The 16,352-nt window shown below is 38.7% G+C and overlaps 1 long non-coding RNA gene across 3 annotated transcripts in view; it reads left to right on the top strand.

Annotated features, from left to right (window-relative positions):
- Positions 1–16,352, top strand: part of LOC149123107 (uncharacterized) — a 381,517-nt gene that overhangs the window by 268,149 nt on the left and 97,016 nt on the right. For 2 of the 3 annotated variants that reach the window (XR_016218153.1, XR_016218155.1), the window contains exon 4: positions 7,950–8,047. This is a non-coding gene — a long non-coding RNA (uncharacterized LOC149123107). Of the gene's footprint in view, positions 1–7,949; positions 8,048–14,533; positions 14,600–14,883; positions 14,921–16,352 lie in introns of those variants that run through there. The other variant, XR_016218154.1, reaches the window with a different exon arrangement.

Below are 16,352 nucleotides of genomic sequence, written 5' to 3'. Positions count from 1 at the left end.
ACAGAATCCGGCGCCCCGACCGGGACTAGAACCTGGGGTGCCGGCGCCGCTAGGTGGAGGATTAGCCTATTGAGCCGCGGCACTGGCCTCAAAGTTGTTTGTTTTAATAAGAAAACAACAGCAAAAGCATAAAATGGAAATTAAAAAATGTAAATTTGAGTCCATCAAAGTTGATTACTTCTGTTCTTTAAAAGTCAATGGACATTGGTCGGTGCCACGGCTCACAGGCTAATCCTCCAGCTGCGGTGCTGGTACCCTGGGTTCTAGTCCCAGTTGGGGTGCTGGTCCTGTCCTGGTTGCTCCTCTTCCAGTCCAGCTCTCTGCGTGGCCCCAGGAAGGCAGTGGAGGATGGCCCAAGTGCTTGGGCCCTGAACCCACATGGGAGACCAGGAGGAAGCACATGGCTCCTAGTTTGGATCAGTGCAGCGCACCGGCCATAGCGGCTATTTTGGGGGTGAACCAACCAAAAGAAGACCTTTCTCTCTGTCTGTCTCTCACACTGTCTAACTCTGCCTGTCAAAAAAAAAAAAAAGTCAATGAACAAATGGAAAAACAAGTCACAAATTACCAGAAGACATTTATAAAACATTTATCAAGTAACTCAAAACCCCAACAAAAGCCACAACATACCTGACCGTTGACAGGGATGTAGATGGCAAATGAATACTCTAAATGATGCCTATCATTACTAGTCATCAGGGATCTCAGCATTAAATCCAGAATGAGATGACACTACAAATAAATTATAACAGCCACAATTAAAATGTCAAGGGCCAACAGGATATGAAGTGGTCTTAGAGTTCTTGACCTTAGATGGTGAGACTTTAAAATCCTACGACCACTTTGGGAAAAAAAAAGTTTAACAACTGCTTGTCAATATTAAACATGAACTTAGATAACCTACAAATTCCACTTCTGGGTATTTATTGAAAATAAATGGAAGTTTATACCATCAGAAGGACTCAGTATCATAGCAGCTGGATATATAATTGTTAACAACTAGAAGAAACCCAAATTCTCATCAGCTGGCAAATGAATAAACAAATTGTAGCTCACAGATATAGTGATGTGCTTTTCAATAGTAAAATGATTAAACAAATGAAATATATAGCAAATGTATAGATGTGCTTAAAAGAATCTGAATACAAAAGATTATTTATGCTATAGACTGAACGATGAGGCCCTCTCTCAATTCATGTGCTGAAATATATTCCCCAGTGGGATTTAGAGTTTGGGCTTTTGAAGGGTGATTAAGTCATGAGGTAGTTTTCATGAATAGGATCAGTGCCCTTACAAAAGAGATATCAGAGAACTTCTTTATGCTTTCTGCCGTTTAAGGACACAGTGCAAAGGTATTTGTCTATGATCTAGGGTGTGGGTTCTCACCAGAAAATGAAGCTGCCAGGGTCTATAACAGTGAAAAATAAATTTCTGTGGTTTATATGCCATCTGGTCTATGGCTTTTGTTGTAGCCACCTGAATAGACTAAGGTACTCCTTGATTCCTTTTATGACATTATGGCAATGCCAGATGACAGGAATAGGAGCCAGGTCACCAACAGCCATGTTGGTGGAAGTAATGGTTGACTAAAATGTAAAGGGTTATGAATGAACTTTCTGGAGAGATGCTAATGTTCTATATATTGTTCATAGTGGTTACACAACTATATTTTTGTCAAGTCATCAAACTTTATACCTAAATAGGTGAATGAGTGAAAAATATACCACATGAGTATGTGTATATAGGCATAATTTTTTTAACTTTAATTTAATAAATATAAATTTTCAAAGTACAGCTTTTGGATTGCAGTAGCTTTTTCCCCCAATAACCTCCCTCCCACCTGCAACATCCCATCTCCCACTCCCTCTCCCATCCCATTCACATCAAGATTCATTTTCTCTTTTTCGTTTTTTATTTTTTATTTATTTATTTTTGACAGGCAGAGTGGACAGTGATAGAGAGGCAGAGACAGAGACAAAGGTCTTCCTTTTTGCCATTGGTTCACCCTCCAATGGCCGCCACGGCTGGCGCATCGCGCTGATCCGAAGCCAGGAGCCAGGTGCTTCTCCTGGTCTCCCATGTGGGTGCAGGGCCCAAGGACTTGGGCCATCCTCCACTGCCCTCCCGGGCCACAGCAGAGAGCTGGCCTGGAAGAGGGGCAACCGGGACAGAATCCGGCGCCCCGACCGGGAATAGAACCTGGGGTGCCAGTGCCACAGGCAGAGGATTAGCCTATTGAGCTGCAGCACTGGCCCAAGATTCATTTTCAATTATCTTTATATACAGAAGATCAATTTAGTATATATTAAGTAAAGATTTCAACAGTTTGCACCACACAGAAACGCAAAGTATAAAGTACTGTTTGAGCACTAGTTATACCATTAATTCACATAGTATAACACATTAAGGACAGAGATCGTACATGAGGAGTAAGTGCACAGTGACTCCTGTTGTTGATTTAACAATTGACACTCTTGTTTATGGCATCAGTAATCACCCTGGGCTTTTGTCATGACTTGCCTAGGCTATGGAAACCTCTTGAGTTTGCCAACTCTGATCTTATTTGGACAAGGTCATAGTCAAAGTGAAAGTTCTCTCCTCCTTCAGAGAAAGGTACCTCCTTCTTTGATGGCCTGTTCTTTATATTGGGATCTCACTCACAAAGATCTTTCATTTAGGTCATTTTTTTTCCACAGTGTCTTGGCTTTCCATGCCTGAAATACTCTCATGGGCTTTTTAGTTGGATCCAAATGCCTTAAGGGCTGATTCTGAGGCCAGAGTGCTGTTTAGGACATCTGCCATTCTGAGTCTGCTGTGTATCCTGCTTCCCATGTTGGATTATTCTTTCCTTTTTAATTCTATCAGTTAGTATTAGCAGACACTAGTCTTGTTTATGTGATCCCTTTGACTCTTAATCCTATAATTATGATCAATTATGAATTGAAACTGATCACTTTGACTAGTGAGATGGCATTGGTACTTGCCACCTTGATGGGATTGAATTGGAATCCACTTGCACATTTCTAACTCTACTGTTTGGGGCAAGTCTGATTCAGCATGTTATAGGCATAATTTTTGCTAAGATATTTTTCCATACCTTTTCCATTGTTTTCCACTATTTTCTATATTGTTTCAGTCTTTATATACAGTGTATTTTAAAAAATTAATATCTTTAATTTTTATTTAATAAATATAAATTTCCAAAATACAGCTTATGGATTACAGTGGCTTCCCCCCCCCCCATAACTTCCCTCCCACCCACAACCCTCCCATCTCCCGCTCCTTCTCCCATTCCATTCACATTAAGATTCATTTTCCATTATCTTTATATACAGAAGATCAATTTAGTATATACTAAGTAAAGATTTCAACAGTTTGCACCCACACAGAAACACAAAGTGTAAAGTACTGTTTGAGTACTAGTTATAGCATTAGTTCATATTGTACAACACATTAAGGACTAAGGAATACAAATTTTGTAAGTACAACTTTGGGAATATAGTTATTCTACCTACCTTACCAGCCCTCCCACCCTCTCCCACCTTTCCTTCTCCTCCCTCTCCCGTTGCCAGTCCCATTCTCCATTAAGATTCATTTTCAATTAACTTTGTACACAGAAGACCAGTTATACTAAGTAAGATTTCAACAATTTGCACACACACGCACACACACACAAACTAAGAACAGTTTTACAGTTAACTCTCATAGTACAACTCATTAAGGGCAGAGGTCCTGCAGGGGAAGTTAATGCACAGTGAGTCCTGTTGTTAATTTAACAATTAAATTCTTATGTATGACATCAGTGATCACCTGAGGCTCTTGACATGAGCTGCCCAGGGCTATGGAAACCTTTTGAGTCCACAGACTCCATCAGTATTTAGACAAGGCCATAAGCAAAGTCGAAGTTCCCTCCTCCTCTTAGAGAAAAGTACATACTTCTTTGATGGCCACTTCTTTCTGCTGGGAAAGAAGATTCTTCATGTAACATTTTTTTTTTGCTACAGTGTCTTGACTTTCCATGCCTGAAATGTTCTCAAGGGTTTTTCAGCCAGAGTAGGAAGACTTAAGGGCTGATTCTGAGGTCAGAGTGTTACATGAAGCAATTGTAATTCTATGAGTCTGCTGTGTGGACTGTTTTCCAAGTTGGAACATTCTCTCCTTTTTAATTCTATTTATTATTACTACCAGACACTTGATCCTATTTATATGATCATTTTAACACTTAATGTTATCTATAAGTTCACTTTAGCACTTAATATGATCACTTTAACACTTAGGATGGCATTTTTACCACCAGTCTTAATGGGATTTGGGATCCCATGACAAGCGTTTAAATTGCATCCTTAAAAGGAAGTCCTTAGGAATGTATGCAGAACTATACAGCTTTATATTACAAACTTCTTCCTCCCTCTCTTATTCCCACTCTTATTTCTTACTGAGATCCGTCCTCAATTCACTTTCTACACTTATGACTAACTCTATGTTAAATAGAGAGTTCAACAAATAGTATGAAGAAAAAAAACAAAATAGAAAAAAAGGAACAAAAAAAGAAACTGTTCCTTGACAGGCAAGACAAGGCCAGCTCAAGTCATCCCTTCTCAAAGTGTCAATTTCACTTCTACAGACTTCGTTTTAGGTACTCTATTAGTTCTCACCAATCAGGGAGAACATATGATATTTGTCCCTTTGGGACTGGCTTATTTCACTCAGCATGATATTTTCCAGATTCCTCCATTTTGTTGCAAATGACTGGATTTCGTTGTTTCTTACTGCTGTATAGTATTCTATAGAGTACATATCCCATAATTTCTTTATCCAATCTCCTGTTGATGGGCACTTAGGTTGATTTCATGTTTTAGCTATCATGAATTGAGCTGCAATAAACATTGAGGTGCAGACAGCTCTTTTATTTGCCAATGTAAATTCCTTTGGGTAAATTCCAAGGAGTGGGATGGCTGGGTTGTATGGTAGGGTTATATTCAGGTCTCTGAGGAATCTCCAGACTGACTTCCATAGTGGCTTAACCAATTTGCATTCCCACCAACAGTGGGTTAGTGTCCCTTTTCCCCCACATCCTCTCCAGCATCTGTTGTTGGTAGATTTCTGAATGTGAGCCATTCTAACCGGGGTGAGGTGAAACCTCATTGTGGTTTTGATTTGCATTTCCCTGATTGCTAGTGACCTTGAACATTTTTTCATGTGCCTGTTGGCCATTTGGATTTCCTCTTTTGAAAAATGTCTATTGAGGTCCTTGGCCCATCTCTTAAGTGGGTTGTTTGTTTTGTTTTTGTGGAGTTTCTTGATCTCTTTGTAGATTCTGGTTATTAACCCTTTATCTGTTGCACAGTTTGCAAATATTTTTTCCCATTCTGTCAGTTGCCTCTTTACTTTCCTGATTGTTTCTTTTGCAGTATAGAAATTTCTCAATTTGAAGTAATCCCATTTTTGAATTTTGGCTTTGGCTGCCTTCTTCTGGAGTCTAAGAAATCTTGTCCTTTGTCAGTGTCTTGTAGGGTTTCCCCAATGTTCTCTAATAATTTGATGGTGTTGGGTCATAGATTTAGATCTCTAATCCATGTTGAGTAGATTTTTGTGTAAGATGTAAGGTAGGGGTCTTGCTTTATGCTTCATGTGGAAATCCAGTTTTCCCATGAAATGTATAGATATTACATGCATTATGCTAGAAAGAATCTGAGTACAAAAGACTATTCATGCTATAGACTGAATGTTGATGCTCTTTCCCAATTCGTGTGCTGAAATATATTCCCCAATGATATTTACAGTTTGACAGTATTTTGTACATTTTTTTCTGATTACTTCTATGTAATCTTATAACCAATTTTTTGAATTCCATTTCTGGCATTGATTCAGTCTCATCATCTTCACAATCTAGGATTGAAATATTATGTTCTTTCGGGGGCGTCATGTTGTCTTCCTTATTCTTGTTTCTTGAATTGGTGCTTTTGTTTTTCAGAATTTGTGGAGCTACTTGTTGGTTTCTTCTTTGTGTTTCCCCGTGGCAGCTTTTATCTTTGTACTAGGCCTGTCTCCATAGAGTGTTTTTCCATTTGAAACCTTTCCATCATTCATGATAAAGAGCCAACTTTGTTCTAAAAGTTGTTTTCCTTTTATGTGTGTATGTGTGTGTGTGGTGCATTTTTTTATACTGGAACTGAATTTAATATTTTCTATTTAATTTTGATTTGTAGAATTTTGACTATGATGTTTCCAGGTGTGGGTTTCTTTGTATTTTTCTAGCTTATGGTTCTCCTGCTTTTCAGTTGTGTAAGCTTATGTAATTCATCTAATTTGTGGAATTTTCAGCCAGTCTTCTTCCAAATGAACTTTTGTCCTATTTTCTCCACTGCATTTGATGTTTTAGTGATATGTATGCTGTCTTCTTGCTATTATCCCAGAGGTGACTAAAGCCTTTTTTTTCTTGTTCATATCTTTCATCTCTCTCTGCTTCAGTTTGGGTAGTTTTTATTGATTGGAAGGTCACTTTACTAATCCTTCATTCTACAGTCTATTGCTCTTACAAATTGCATCAAAACATAGTGGCTTTAAATAAGTTACATTATTATTTTTAAATGTCTGTGGGACAACTGCTTTTTTTTTCTTACTGATTGTACCTATGTTCCTCATGAGTTTGTATTCAGCAAGTGATTTTTGGGAATCTCAGTTCATTAGGGAAAGCAGAGATGTTTGAGTCACTCTTTCCATGTAGTATGTCTTCCCAGGCCTCTACATGGCATGACAGTCTCCAGATAGCCTTCTAATTGGGAAAACTTCAGTATTTGTTTAGGTCTGCTCTCAGATAAATGCCTAAACTTACAGACTAACATACCTACTGGTGTACTTTTTTCATGAAAGAAAGAAAGAAAGATGAAAACCTGACATATTTAAGGAGTGTAGAAATATTTTCCTTTCCTATATAAGAAGAGTATCAAAGTTGTATCACAAACAGGTATGCCTACGGGGATGGGACTCATTTATGGCTTCTAGAACATTATTTTTAAAAATTTAATTATTTGAAAAGCAGAGAAACTGAAAGAGAACTTCTACCTGCTAGTTTACTCCCTAAATGGCTGCAACAGCCAGGGCTGGGTCAGGCTGAAGTCAGGAGGTAGGAGCTCCATCCTGGTCTCTCGCATGGGTGGTAGGGAGCCAAGTACTTGGGCTATCTTTTGCCATCCTAAGCACATGAGGAAGAAGCTGAATCAGAAGCAGAGCAGCCAGGACTTGAACCAGTACTCTGATATGGCATGCTGGCATTGCAGGTGGTGGCCCTGTGCCACAGCCAGCACTCATTCTACAACCTTGTACATGCAGTGCGCAATCTGCTTTTAAGCTCTCCAAAGATAGTTTATTTTAGGTATTTATTTTTCAGCTCCATAGTTTAATTTTTTGTATACATTTCTTTTATGGAATATACTGTCTCTTCACATATTATACTCATATATTTCTGTCAATTATTTAACATATTTGTGATAGTTTAATATTCTTGGCTGCTAATTCAATGACTGTGTCGTCAGTAAGTCAGTTTGTACTGCCTGTGTTTTTCATTAATATATTTTCTTCCATGTCTCATAACTTTATTTTATACTGGATACTATATATGGTATACTTAGATTCATCCAGTTAAACCAGGACATATAGCTACTTTAACTGGTTGAGTTCATCTTAACTTAAACAAAACCTTGCATCCTGCACCACTGCTGTGTATTTAATCTGGTCAGTAGTTGAACTAGGAAGAAGTTGCGTTGTAATACCATCTGATGTTGGAGTACCTTTATGTTGAAATCTAGCAAGATCCTAGCATGCATGCTCTGTACGAATGTGTGATATTGACATACTTTCTCTGTGCTTTGTAGCCTTTCATCCACATGTGCTTATGTGTTGGAGAGTTATTTGGTCAATTAATTTGTTTTCATTTTGCACTCTTCTAGATTCAAATCCATACAGCCAACCAATGCTTGGCTCATCTCTGCAAAACCACCCAGCATGTGACATATTGCTGTCTGATTGAACCAGATGTCTTCCCCAGGTAAAACTGCTATTGTTCCTTGCTCACATAGGGAGATACCTCTTCTTTCTGGAATTTTATTTCCAGAACTATTTCCAGTAGTTCATCTGCACTACTTTATGTAGCCCAAAAGAAAAATAGAACTTGATTTTATCTGAGTTGATCTTGTTACCACAGGGGTGAGATTCTTTCTTCTCCTCCTCTATCATTGGAAGTAAAAGCCAATATGGGTTTATTTTGACATGAATTTATGGGTAGAAATACCTATTAAGCTACAGAGGTATTGATTTATATCCTGGAGGTTCTCTAGTTTTCATGTCAGTGGTTATTGAATTGCTTTTAATTCCTGTACTTTTTATGCTAAAGCATGTTTGGGTAAAGGTAGCAAGAAAAAATTTTTTTTGCTGTAATAAAGATTATTCTAATTTTTTGGTGTAGCCTGTGGGAATCAAAAACATAATGTGAGAAAGTAAAAGGAAAATGTGGAAAAAGGGAAATAGAAATTTTGAACACCTATGGCTACATGGCATAGTGACAAACACAATTTCTAAGTAAAATTTCTAGTCATAAAAGTCTAGAAGAGTCAAGATATAGCTAGCAGAGTCAAGATATTTAAATGATGTGAAATGGCCCCTATATGATGGTTCCTAAAAGTCAGCAGATATCTTGCCCTAACAGTGGGAAGTAATTCTGGAAGACGTTCATGTATAGTTGATATTTCACACCTGGTGCAAACACTTGGCTGAAGGTTCCCTGAATTAGCAGTTGTGGCTGTGGAAGTAGAACTCATCCAGGGGAGGGAGACACTGGCTACCAAAGGGTTGATATGGTCAGATGATAACCTTGTTGACTGTGTTGTCTTTGGAAATAAATACTGGCACGGAGTATCTTTTCATGTTATATAGCAGCTCTATGCTGATCTTTGGATTGTTTAGGGACTCTTAGGTATGTGCTGGGCTTGACATGACCTGAAAAATAACATTGATATGGCTATACATTCTCTCCCTGTAAAAAGCACGTCTGTAGGTTCTTTCACCTCTGTTATTTGTAGTTGATTTATTTTGAATGAAATAATGACATTACTGATATTAACACATTGTATACACCTCGACTCCCTCAGTGGAACAACTGGTATGGTTGCAGGTTTGGGAGGTCCTGATCTAGGTTCCTTCCTCTTTCTTCCTTCCTGAAGTCAAAATGCCCATTTTACCTATGTACCTAGGCTAGGTACTCACTTCTGTTTTCCTCTTCCTTGCTGGCCTTTATAGGAAGTCTCACTGTTTGCCTTCTGGACTACTGGCCTTTCATTATGTTAATCATTTTGAAGGATAGGCAGACAGAGCTAGAAATGGGGAATAATACAAGAAATTTCAAGCAGGATAAAAAATGAAGACTCCTGTTAGAAAGGATCTGGGAGTCAATATTTTAATGTTTTGTGTTGGAGATTGAGTGAGAGAATTTTCTTTTTTCCCAGGGGTTGTGGGGGAGAATTGTCTTCAAAAGCAAAGTAAGAATGGCTAGGATATATCTCAAGATTTTTTTACTATATATTAAAATATTTCTAGAAAGGGAACAAATTTCATGTGTTTCATATATATAGATTACATTTCTCACTAAATGCTTACATTCATCTTCATTTTTTTTTTCACATGGTGGAAATCAAAATTTTACTCCTTTGCACTGACATCAAGGCACTTGTGGCCCCAGTTATTTTTGGATTATGCTTTCTGTTAGTGCTCTGCCTTTGTACTATAATCAACAACAATGGGCTATAATTTCCTTTCTACTGCTCTCTTTTTCTCAGAAATATGTCTCGCATACCTTCACCCATGGACAGCTGAATTTCCCCTTTAGGAAGTTATTCACAATTTTATTCTAAGGCTCTGCTATATTTGAGAATATAGCCCTCCTGGGGTATTGAACTAGTGTGAGCTATTTATACTTCATTGCAAGGGGTACCTTTTGTGCGGATGATGTAGAGCAGAGTTGGAAGGATACCACTGATGGGAGCACACAATACAGGAGAGAAGAGGAGGAAAGAGGACACGAGGAAAAAAGACAAGAAGTGTGGCCAATTTGATGGCTTTTCTAAGAGCTGGCTATGTTGCCAACAGCGTAGATTCTCATTATAAGATTCTGAAGTTTTGTTAGATTTTGTTATTTTGTGAAGTTAGAAGGGCATGTGGTCACACACACACACACGCACACACAAGAATAAGTAGGAAGGGGAAAGGAATTCTCCATGGGAACAAGATTGACCTCTTATTTTGAGAGTGAGGAAGCAAATTAACTTTGGGCTAATAACAACAATGACATGAACAGTAATTCTATCATTTGAGTTTTTATATGCCAAGCAGTGTCCTTAGCACCATGCCTCCTGTCACAGTATTGAACTTTTGCTGTTTAAAATGTATAGGTCCATTCCTGTAGTGCTGGAGGATCTGAGTAAAAATGATATTCCTTCCGCTTTTACATTTCTCTTGCTTTTTTTCTTCCAAAAGTTTATTTAAACTTGACATATTGTATAACTCTTTGCAAACCGCCTTAACTCTCTTTGTGCGGGAACAAGATATAAAATCAGTAAAATAAACTATACACAAACCAGGAAAATTAGACATGGATGGATATTCAGGCTTTGGTATTTTTTCCACTACTATTTATCAGCTCTAATCAAAGTTCTCCTAGACGGTTCTTCTTACCGCTTAGGGAATAGAGTGTTTTGGCTTGGCCTCCAAAACACATAAACTGACAGCATTCAAATCCTGATTCACTGTTGCTTTCTCTAAAATATTTTTTTTGGTTATTACTCATGACTTCTTGGTCTCTAAGTTCTCTTGACTTTAAAGCACTATGATGCTCTGAGCCTCTGGGTCTGTAACTATTCTAAATATTCTCTTAGAAGATCCCTAGAAAAGATGCTTAAGAAGATGGGATGAAAAGTACAATAAAAGCTTTGAGTCATGCATATCATTTTCTCTTTTTCCCTTATTTTATTAAAAATTGTTCATTAAAATGCCATGTTTGTACATCTTTTTTAATATTGCAATATTTCAACAAAAACCTTATCCTCTTAGAATTATCTACCCTGTCCTTTCCAATGACTCCTGTAAATATTACCATCTCCCTGGTGTCTTATTTTTGTCCATCAGTTTTTATAAAACAAATTTTACTGGCTCCCATTTTCAAAATTAGGAGCAGGGATGAGGTTGTTAGTCACCAGGGAACAATAAAATTATTCAAGGAATATAAAGTATTAGGTATTGTATAAACCATGAATGCATAGAATATAGAGATAATGGAGCAATGTATCTGCAATATACAGCTAAGTAAGCTGAGTCCATCACATGGCAGAAAACTCAGTGGTGCATGATGGGTGAGAAACTTGGGAATGGCCCCTGATTCAAGTCTCAGCCTCTTAGTCGTGTGTGGACATAGCTGAGCCCTCTCTACCCAGAGGCAGCCTCATGGAGTTGTTGAGAAATCATAAAGCTAGTGAGAACGGTTTATGGGATGCCTGCCAGTAAAGGTAAGCTCTGTACAAGTGTAGAACATCACAGCTGTGCCTTGAGTTACTTGATTGCATGTATGACACTCACAAACGAAACCTAAAAATGTCCCAGCATGTGGGATGTAACTTTGTAGGTGTCTGTGACTCTAAATGCAGAACCAGAAATAGAACTTTGGGGTGCATGGTGTTGCTTAGCAATAGAAATGAAAGTGACTGAAAATAGTGTTCTTTGGCAGAGAAAAAGTTGTTTACTAGAAGTAAAGATACATTGGTGGCTGATTTTCCAACTTTAGCTACAGTGATGAGCATGAACTTGGTTCTCTGATGTTCTGGGCTTATTGGCAATAGCAACCTCCTAAGATATCTTTTTTTTTTTTTTTTTTTTTTTTTTTTTTTGACAGGCAGAGTGGACAGTGAGAGAGAGAGACAGAGAGAAAGGTCTTCCTTTTTGCCATTGGTTCACCCTCTAATGGCTGCCACAGCTGGTGCGCTGCGGCCGGCGCACCGCGCTGATCCGATGGCAGGAGCCAGGTACTTATCCTGGTCTCCCATGGGGTGCAGGGCCCAAGCACTTGGGCCATCCTCCACTGCACTCCCTGGCCACAGCAGAGAGCTGGCCTGGAAGAGGGGCAACCGGGACAGAATCCAGTGCCCCGACTGGGACTAGAACCTGGTGTGCCGGCGCCGCAAGGCGGAGGATTAGCCTAGTGAGCCGCGGTGCCGGCTACCTAAGAAATCTTTTATCTGTTATATTTTTTTTCTGAGATATGGTTGAGGGCATAGGGCTGGCCACTGGCACTTTGGGTATTTTAATAGATTATCTCCTTTCTTAATGGATATAATATGTTATGGAAAACAAACTAGAGCATGTAACACAAACAATTTACTCAGATGGCTGCTCTCAGCAGCATGAATGCACACATCTCAGTGTGAGGAAAAATGACAAGTGATACAGTTTTTCCTTGTTCTAGTCACATGAAATTGTTGGTTCATTTGTCTCTCAATAATTCCTTGTGGGAAGCATTATCATGCCAGCATTACAGATAGGGAAGCTGAGGCAAAGCAAAACTGACTTGTCCAAGGTGTAGAATAGACGGAAGCCAGGATTCCAACGCCAATGCTTATGTGCATAGTTTGGTTTTTTATTTTTTTTCATTCTTATAAATATCCTCAAGAGAAGATTCCTGGGTTCCATTGTCTGGAGTATGGTGGCAGATGAGTGTGTGCTTTGGGAAATTTTCCCATAGATAGCTGTTCAGCTGTTCTTGAGCTGAGTTTAAAGGATTCTAGTGGAGAAGGGGAGCAGATTAAGTTTTAGACAGGCATTGTGTTTTGAGGAGCTATTGTTTTAACATCTGTTTGAAATCTTTGATTGTCACTCAGCTTTTGAGAAGTTGACTAGATTGTCAATGTCTTCAGTTCAGTGGTCTCATTGTACAGGGCTCACCGAGTGTTTTCTTACTGGATACCTGGTACACATTTGTTCTTGTAGCTTGAGTTGCCACCAGAATTCTGAAAGGGTGAATTATTTGAGTTTGCAGTGATTAATCTGATAGTAAAAAAATTAGTTTCACATAGAAGGAATGTGATGGGGATGGCCTTCCATGATTCAGTTTGATTTGATGTGTTGCTTTTAAAAATGCACAGATCAAATGCAAGAGGAAAAGATCTAGGAGAGATCCACTGTAGGAGGGTGTCCCTTTGACACTGAATCATACTTTGTGTTTAGTTTGGAGACAGGCTTATTACAGCATTTGTTAATTCACCTAAATGACACTGGGTATCAGGCATTGGATCTATGAAAACCAGTTAGATACACACCCACTTCAAGAAGCGTGTCTTGTTAAAAGTAGGTGTAAGCCATGTCAGGTGTTCAGTGTGGTATTAAAAGTATTTAGGTCATAAAGTTGGTTCAGATGTTCCAGAAGAACAGGCTTGGTAGAAAATAGTAGTGGTAGGAGGATGCCACTCAGTAGCTTACATGAGAAAACAAAATCTAGAAATAGCTGTCATCTCTATACATAGTTTCTGCCCTAAGATAACTAAAATCAGAATGCTTATCCACTTTGAAATATAGGCTGTTGAATCCTTGGAGGTTGGCCTTATGGAACTAACGTTGTTTGAGTTCCATCAGGTATCCAAAAATAGCTTGATTTCTGAAAAAGAAAGTAAATCTCATCATTGGAGGACTGAGGGGGTGTGAGTACTAATCAGTTATTATACAGTATTATTTTGGAAAGAGTCTAAAGGGGTGTTAAAGTTATTTTATCTGACCTCTGTCTCATGTAGCTAAGGACACATATCCTTATGATTCTGTACCAAAATTAGATTAGTCATGGGGCCGGTGCTGTGGCATAGTAAGTGACGGTTCAAGTCCTGGTGGCTCTACTTCCGATCTAGCTCCCAGCTAATGTGCCTTGGAAAGCAGTGGAAGATGGCCCAAGTGTTTGGGCCCCTGTATCCATGTGGGAGATCTGGAAGATGCTCCTGGATTCGGCCTGTCCCAGCCCTGTCTGTTGCAGCCAGTTGGAGAGTGAACCAATGGATGGAGGATCCTCTCTGTCTCTCTATCTCTCTCTCTCTCCCTCTCTCTCTCTCTCTCTCTCTCTCTCTCTCTCATTCTGACTTTCAGATAAGTTAAATAAATCTTAAAAAAAGTTGTCACAGTGAAGGGAGTCATTTGTGCTTTTGCAAAGACACCAAACAAAAGACATAGAAATAGTTTAAAGGAGGAAGGTGAGGGATGTGATTTTCAGAGAACCTTTTTGGAGGGAGTTCTAGTAAAGATTAGATATATGTGCTTCTTGAGGTGTCATTAGAAAAGAACCAGTTTCATAGATCAGCAGTAACTAAGTCATGATGAGGGAACCTCATTTTTCTATCATGCAAGTATAACCAAACAGAAAGTATAGTGTGTGTAATATTAGTTCCCAGGGGTGTTGGGATAAAGTACCAAAACCTGGATGGTTTAAAAGTAACAGAAGTGTGTTTTCTCACAGGTCTGAAGGCTGTGTATTCCAAATCATGGTGTCAGCAGGATCTCACTCCCATTGGTGTTCTTCACTGTATCTTTTTTGGGAGGGACACAGAACATGCTATAACTTTAGGGAAAACAGGGTGTTAAATAAGCATTTATCAGTGTCTTTTCACAATGTCTGATGGATGCAGCCCTTCATTGGAGAGAAGGAATACCCTTCAGTGGAGAGAAGGAATACCCTTCAGTGGAGAGAAGGAATACCCTTCAGTGGGGAGAACGAATACCGAGTTTGATCAAAATATCTCTAAGAGGAAGAGGGGTTCAGCAGGCTCTCCCTGTTCGATGGAAAGCAACACCTTTAACTCTCTTCAGGGCCTCTTGCTGTGTTGCTCTATTTCCCAAGCAGAGGTGAGTATTGAACTACCCATTACATTATTGATGGATTTAAAACTCAGGAAGGGTGTGTCCTGCCAAATGGTCACAGCTTGGCCAAATTTTGTGACAAGCCGTCTCAGATACGGAGATGGCAAGTGTCTGTATTTTAAAAGTTCATTTGCTTATGCCGGTTGGAAAGTTAAAAGCTGATCTACAACTTATGTTTGAATGAACTTGAATTGTAATAGCTAAAATCAAAAGGTGGCATATGATTTATTCTTTAATGAGGTGGAATTATAGTAGGCTTTCAGAGGTGCTAACACCTTGATCTCCCATATCTAAAGGGCCTAGGAACACCTCGGGAATCTGATAATAAAGATCACATCCGCAACACTGTGAGAGGATTTGAAGAATTCCTTCTAGTTAAATTTTCATGTATGGTATGTAGGGTTTAACTATACATACAGGAAGCAAATGTTGTTATCTGCTCTGTGTCAGAAAACGAGGCCCTTAGAAAACAAAGAGTAAGCAAGGCCCTCTGATCCTTGCTCTGATGGAGGTTACAGGGGCATGCTATGAACGGAAAGTTTTCTGGAGGTAAATGTCCTTAAAACATAGAGTCTCAAAGTCAAGTTTGTTTTTTTCTACCTTATTTACATCTGAATATGTTCAGCTGATTCCTTGGAGTTTTACAAGGTCCTGGGAATCTTGCAAGAGAGCCGGTAGTTCAGAATATATCAGGCTTTAGGAGAGCATGGCTTCCTATGTAACTGTGGTGAGAAAATAGTGCAATCGATAAAGCAGTGAGACACAGAATCAAATCTTGGAATCAATCAGGGTCTGTATTCTCAAGCAGCTTCTGTTACAAAAGGAAAATAAAAATAAAAACACTAGTGGAGAGGGGGAAATTCACAGTATCGTATTTAATTAAGTAATGTTAATGCATAACATAAATTGCTACCTGATTAGAAACATTGAAGAGACAGGGGTATTTGGGGGTGAGTTGTTGCATTGTGGGTGGTTTACATGATTCTTACCTCTTCCCCAGTTCTGTGTTCATCAGAACAAAGGCCCCCAAACTTAGCACAGAATAACTATTAAGGTTTTTGAGGTATATATTAGGCATATGGGAAGATCATAAATGCTGTCATTAAAAAACAGCACAACTGTGAAAGGAAGCTGAATTTCATGTGTAAACATTAAAAGTGAAGCTAAACTTGATCAGATCCTTCTAAATAACTATTTTCCAAGGGATTAGAATTTGGGTATATTTTGAGTGATGATTAAATTACCTAACAAAATGATCTTAATTTTAGACAGCAAAAGTACCCAAGTGGTTTTAATTTTGTACGTGCTTTGCTTAATATGAACATTATCACATTTGCAGCATTCACTGATCTATTAGGATTTTGTCATGGAATTGCAGGTTTATATCTTGCAGAATTATGCATTAACTGTCTGATGGT

The sequence above is a fragment of the Oryctolagus cuniculus genome, chromosome 12, assembly GCF_051225735.1.
Source record: "Oryctolagus cuniculus isolate XC-2025 breed Fujian yellow rabbit chromosome 12, ASM5122573v1, whole genome shotgun sequence".
In the NCBI taxonomy this organism is placed as follows: Eukaryota; Metazoa; Chordata; class Mammalia; order Lagomorpha; family Leporidae; genus Oryctolagus; species Oryctolagus cuniculus.
This window is presented reverse-complemented; position numbering and strand designations above follow the sequence as displayed.